The sequence below is a fragment of the Onychostruthus taczanowskii genome, unplaced genomic scaffold (assembly GCF_017590055.1).
Source record: "Onychostruthus taczanowskii isolate IOZ18803 unplaced genomic scaffold, ASM1759005v1 scaffold60, whole genome shotgun sequence".
Lineage (NCBI taxonomy): Eukaryota > Metazoa > Chordata > Aves > Passeriformes > Passeridae > Onychostruthus > Onychostruthus taczanowskii.
The window spans coordinates 645,112-651,992 of NW_024503680.1; positions in this window are offsets into that span (position 1 = coordinate 645,112).

The following is a 6,881-nucleotide window of genomic DNA, read 5'->3' on the forward strand; positions in this document are numbered from 1 at the left end:
ACCATACATTTCGGAGGGGTGAGACAGGGCATACCATTTAAACAAAATGGAATACGACAGATGTGAGTCAATCTAGCTTTTTTTCAGACCCAGGGCAGCTTATTGAGTTCTGGATTTGTGGATTTGGGGCTGAGCACTGAGGTTCTGCTCTTAAAAATGGACTGCCAGGTGCCACCAAGTCATGACTTGATTACAGTCCTTCACCAGTCTATTGACACCAGCTTTGCCTTCCATTGCCAACCTCCTGCCAGCTGCCCATCCATCCATCCATCCATCCATCCATCCATCCCTCCATTGTCCGTCCATCCATCCATTCATCCATCCATCCATCCACCCATCCCTCCATTGTCCATCCATCCATCCCTCCATTGTCCATCCATCCATCCCTCATCCATCCATCCATCCACTGGATTTGTGGATTTGGGGCTGAGCACTGAGGTTCTGCTCTTAAAAATGGACTGCCAGGTGCCACCAAGTCATGACTTAAGTCCTTCACCAGTCTATTGACACCAGCTTTGCCTTCCATTGCCAACCTCCTGCCAGCTGCCCATCCATCCATCCATCCATCCATCCATCCATCCATCCCTCCATTGTCCGTCCATCCATCCATCCATCCATCCATCCATCCCTCCATTGTCCATCCATCCATCCCTCCATTGTCCATCCATCCATCCCTCCATTGTCCATCCATCCATCCCTCATCCATCCATCCATCCATCCATCCATCATCCATTCATCATCCCTCCATCCCTCCAGTATTCCCAGCTCTGCACATCCATCAGCGCCATCCCCCGGGCCCAGCAGACTCCAGACTCCCTGGGGCCAGAACCAGGGCAGGTGTTTCCCAGTCAGGCATTGGGATTTCACCTGCAAGGTTCGATGCCGGCCCAGCTCTGCCCATTGGGTGCAGCCTTTGAGGTGCAGAGCGATCCCAAAGAAGGACTCAGCCATTCCTGGCACATCCTGAGCCCCAGGGATGAGTAGCAGAGCCTGGATGCTGCTTTGCCCTGAGCTTGGCTGATGCTGCCAGCCATCAGCCTGGTTGGAATGAGATGACCTTTACAGCCAGACACTGGCTTGGCATGGACTGCTGCCAGCCATCAGCCTGGTTGGAATGAGATGACCTTTAAGGTCTTTTCCAACCCAAAGCATCCTGTGACTCCATGGTTCTGTAAGCACTGAGCATCCATGACATCCAGAAGGATAAGCAGAAAAAAGAGGAGATCTTCACCCTGCCTAAGCCAAAATCTTTGGCTCCAGTCCAAGGCAATAGATTTGAGGCAGTTCATGCCCATATTGTCCCCAAACCCCAGAGCCCCAGCAGAGCCAGCCCAGCCCCTCGCTGGCCACACAGAAGTGGTGGGAACCCTGGCAGCACATGTTCAGGAGAAGCTGCAGCACTCCCTCAGTCTCTATCCCAACGCTCCCCTGGCTCTCCCTAGCTGGAATTGCTGTTTGGTGGATTGGTAAAACAAAAGAACCCCAAACTTTCCAAGCAATAATGTGAGCTCTGGTGCTGAGAAGCTGAGTTAGGATGTCCTGACCTTGCTGAGGGATGGTTTGGCAGGGGAGAATAACATCAGGTGAGGGATGGAAGAGGTGGGTGAGGGAAGATTTGTCACATTCTCTGATAGCAAATGTGTCCTGGAGGGTTTTGCAGCTGAACCAGGACACTGGAGTGAGTCCCTGGACACATGGGATGCCCCCACAGCCAGCACTGACAGCCCTGTTCTGGGCAGACGTGGGAAGAGCATCCCTGGTCCCCAAAAGCCCACCCAGGAAACCTCACACACAGCCCCTCTGCCCTTGTCCTTTCTTTTCCAATTTAACTCTGGGCTTGTGTCCCTTGGCTCCTGGCCAGGGGATATGGAAGGCACCAAGCTCCCTGCAAACAAAAGGAAGTTCTCCAGGACTGTGCTGGTGGGCTTATATCAGATTTGTCAATATTTGCTCAGGACTGAGGTGAAACTGAACTGAATGAGGCTGAAGAACAATGTCAGGTATTGGATTGGGGAGTGCTGTGACAGCCCATGGGGGTGCCTACTGAGGCATCACCAGCTGTTCAACTAAAAATGCTCTTCTTTTTTCTTTTTTTTTTTTTTCCTTTTCCTCCCTCCTCTTTGAATTTTAATTTAATTTTAACTTTAATTTTATATTTTAACTTACATGCCAGGCAGAGCTGCTCCCTGTTGCAATATATAAGAGTGTTTTGCATTTTATCTCCGTGTCATTGCTGGTCAGGTGGAGCTGATACCAAACCATCCCTGGCACAAGTGAGGACAAGAGCCAGGAGAGGCCGTGCCTGACCCCAGGGACTCGGGCACTGGGAATCACAGAATCCCTTAGGTTGGAAAAGACCCCCAAGATCATCGAGTCCAACCATGAACCCGGCCTTGCCAAACCCAGCGCTAAGCAGAAAGGCCCAGCCTCCATCTGTGTGAGCTGTGCCCACACTCAGCATCAGCCCCCCCTGGTTTGGGACACCCCAACCCCGCTGCCCGGGTGACGGGAGGGTGGCAGCTCCCGGTGCCACCTCCAGCCCTCCCCGCAGGGACAGGGCGGGCTGGGCTGTCCCCTCCTGCCGGGGCTGAGGCACCTGGGGACCCCAGCATCTGTCGCCGTCTCCTCCCGCGCTGGAGCTGGTTCAAACCCTGAACCGCGCAGGGAGGGAAACCCATCCCGTCATTGCCCTCTGCTGGCAAATCCCTCTTGTTTGAGCTTTTCCTCTGCTGTGTTCTCCCAAAATATCCTTGGGGGCAGCTGCGCTGGCTCTGGATGCGCACCTGGGCACCCAGAGCATCCCCAAATCCCAGCTGGCAGCACCAGCGGCCTCAGCCGGAGGGACTGGGCGAGGAGGACCTTCCTTGGGTCCTCCTTCCTTGGAGCAGGGTCTGGGTGCCCAGGAAAGCAGCTGAGTGACCAGAAACAGGGGCTGGAGCCCTTCAGGGCTGGGCCTTCCCTTGGGGAAAAGGGAGCTGGAAATTAAAGTGGAGGAGAATGTTTTTATTAAAAGCCAGCAGCTGGTGACGCTGTCACAGCAGGGAAATATTTAAAGAAGTTTATTGGTGCTCAGGATAGAAACACAGAAAGTGGTCTGTTGGGAGATGGTTTTCCAGAGCAGCGGGATGCTGGGTGATTGACACTGTTATTTAGGTGTGGGTGACCTTGTCAGGGTGGCCTCAGCAGGGTCAGCTGTGCCCCATCACCTTCGGCCCCGGTGAAGGGCAGGGGCTGGCAGAGCACCCCGGGCCAGGCCCTGCATTCAGGACTAGTGGCTTGTGCCCAGAGTTGGGGTTTGTGGCCCCCAAATCTCAGGGGGAGAGCCAGGAAGGGTGGGCAGGAGCCTCTGCTGTGCCACCAGCTGTGCCAGCACGCCGCAGCAGGGCTGTCCCACGTCTGTCTGTCCAGAAAGGCAGCTTTGCCTCCAAGTGTTCGAGTGGGAAATTGCTGGGACCGGCCCGCGCTCCGGCATGGCTTGGAGAGGGGTTTGTGTGTCACTGCAGCGGCTGGGAAGGGGAACACTGGGCAGGAATCCTTCCTGTGAGGATGGTGAGGCCCTGGCACAGGGTGCCCAGAGCAGCTGTGGCTGCCCCTAGATCCCTGGCAGTGCCCAAGGCCAGGCTGGGGCTTGGAGCACCCTGGGATAGTGGAAGTGGTCCCTGCCATGGCAGGGGATGGAATGGGATGCGATTTAAGGTCCCTTCCCAAACAAACCTGAGGATTCTGCAGGCACAGCAGAGATGATGGACCAAGGCAGGGCAGCAGGACAAGCTTTTAGGTTGTGTCTCTGCTGGACAGCCCAGCCTAAACCCCACTGATGCCTGGGACACTTGGGATTCTGAAGCCAGGGTGCTGCCAAGCCAGCACCCTAGAAAGCCCAGAAGCCTCAGTTCTACCTCATCCCAAAGCCATCTCCTCCCTAATGCCCACAGGGGACTCCCAGGAGCTGCAGAGGTTTTGGAAAACTCACTGTGGATGGGGAAGGTCTGCCCAAGCCCTGCATGTCACGTCCCTGTTCCTGCCGAGCAAATCCCTCTGAAACCTCCTCCCATCACACACGGGGAGCTGGTTACAGAGGAGATGGGGCAGAGCAGGGGAACAGTTCAGCAAAGGGCAGGAGAAGCCCAAGGACAGCAGGAGGGTGACATGAGCCAGCCCCAGCCCCAGCTGGATCCAGCCCTCCTTCGTTCCCAAGGGACAGCCAGCTCTGGCCACAGCTCTGAGGTGACACAGAGGAGGTCACCAGGTTCCCACAGCACAGACAAGGAAAGGGAAACCTCTGATAATGCCTTAAAACATGGCCTCAGAATCCTGCCAGCTGAGCAGATTGGGAGCTGTCCAGCTGAGCTGAAGGCCTGGAGCCAGGGGAGGGAGGGGAGGAAGAGGAGGGGAGGAAAGGAGGGATGGGGCTGGGCTGCTGAGAGCCACAAGGTTTGGAAAGCATCACTTTGATTTAATGGACCTTGATGTTTGAAAATTAAGTTGAGAGCTTTTTTCTTTGCCACAGGGCTGAGCAGCCAGCAGGATTTAGAAGGGCAAGAGCTTTCCACATGAGCTGTGCAATTTTGTCATAAGAACCAAAATAATGATAAAAATAATGAGCAGGGGAGGGAGGGAGGGAGCACTGGGCTCACATACAAGTGTTAACCTGAGGGTCCTTTCAGCAGCACCCTAATAAAGGGATTAACCGGTTCTATCAATTAGTGGTGTTACACCTCTTGAGTGGGAATAAACTCATCCTTACAGACTAATTCCATAAACATGCTGCACTCAGGGCCTTCAGCGAGCCCAGTGCTTTTAATGAATGAGATTTAAACACACATCTCTCTGCAAAGGGATTCGAGAGAGTGGCCACTGCTGTTGGCATCTCTGGGGCTGGAGCCACGTTTCCATATTAACCCAAAAGGCTGGGATACAATGGGGGCACCCCAGAGTGGGGAGTGCATCCCTGGGGAGCTGTGGAGGGATGGAACCCCCTGGAGAACCCACAGCCAGTGCAGCCCAGGGGATCCCCAGCCCTCTCTGCTCTTTGGGTGCCCTGAGCTGTCAAACCCTCACCTGGCAGCAGCAACCCAGAGTGACAGAGGTGTCCCCAGCAGCCTGGGATGTGGCCCTGGGGCTGTGCCTGGGGCTGGAGGAGCTGCAGCATCACCGGAGTGCCCTGTGGGATTTTGGGGTGGGGTTTAGCAGAGGGGGCAGGTCTGAGGGAGGGAGAGCAGGAGGAGAGAAGCACAAGCAGCTCAGCCCAGGCTGTGTCCCTCCAGAGCGAGCACAGCTGGGGCTCCCAGGCACAGCTGGGGCACAGCACATCCCACATGGCACCCTGGCACCATCAGGACAGCCCAGCACTGGGTCACCAGCAGGACTCAGAGCCTGAGGGTCCAGTTGGGGCTGGGAAAACTGGGAGCAGATGGAACCAGGCAGTTAACTTGGGTGAGACAGCGTGGGGCAGAGCCAGAGAGCTGGGATGTGCTGCAGTGAGAGCTGCAGCAGTGAAACGAGGTCAGCTGGCCCCAGAGCAGGAGCAGGACCCAACGGTGGGATGTCACAGGAAGGGGGAATGTGACACAGGGGGAAGGCACTGATTTATGGCACTGGCAGCCACGAGCTCTCACTCACAGGAAATGCCATGTCCTGTGTGTTGCTCCAGGGGACACTTTCCTGCAGGCAGAGCACACAGGGACCTGATGGCATTGTATGGAGAAGCTGTGCTGTCCCTCAAATGCTTCAAGTACCAAATTGTAGATGACAGATTTTAGTGAGGACAGTCCCCTCAGTGCATGCTGAGAAGCTGCCTGGCATGCTCCTGTACCCACCTGCTTCCATGTGAGCCCAAAGGCTCTCCAGAGAGCTCTAAGCTCCTCAGAACCCCCTACTAACCCATTACTAACCCACTGCTAACCCATTACTAACCCACTATTAACCCATTACTAACCCACACACGCATTAACAACACACCAGTGAAGCAACTGAACAGCAATTTGCCTCGCCAGTGGCTGATGGAGCCCCCCATCCCCTGCCTCTTTTAACACTGCACTGAAGTCAATGTCTGTGCCTTAGGGCAGTCCCAGAAGAGCAGCAGAGGCCCACAGGAGAGCCCTTTATCCACCTGGGAAGGTGAAGATCCAGTACTGAAAAATTTACTTAAGAATTAAAATATGTAAGAAAGTTTTTACAAAAAGTAACTAAACAAAAACATAGAGTTTAATCAAATAAATATTAATGCTTGTTAACTTTACTTACTTACTTTTACAATACAGCTATACCTATACATCAACCAGAAAGACATGTTTAAGTTACTTTAACCAAGTCAACAAACTCAGACACCACATGTTTAACCAATTCAAAGCCAGACCAACTCTTTAGGACCTATTTTGTCAGTGCACCAGTGCCAGCCAAGCAGTGGCCAATACCCAGTTGTAACAATTATTAGCATAAAGCTGCCAACGAGACAAATCCCATAAGCAATGCCAGGGCATCACTGGCCCCTGTCACCGGGCTGCCAGGGGCTGCCTCTGCCACCCCAGCTCCCAGGTCAGGAACTGCACAGCACGAATGGTGCTGATGGGGCTGGGTTTGCCCCTCCCTGCTCCACCTGAATGCTCCTGTTGGGACATTTCACTGCACTGGAGATGCTCCCTGTAACTCCTAGATTAATACAGAGCTGCTTTTATATCTGTTAGCACAGTGCACAGCAGAGGTGATTTCCATGATGAAAAACAAAGCCAAGGGGCCCAGCTGTGTCCCTAAACCTCTTGCTTTGAACTTAATTCAGCTGATTTCTCCTTGGTGCGGGGATTTTCACACAGAACAGAATCCCAGGATCACTGAGGTTGGAAAAGATCTCCAAAGTCACAGAGTCCAGCTTGTGCCTGATCCCC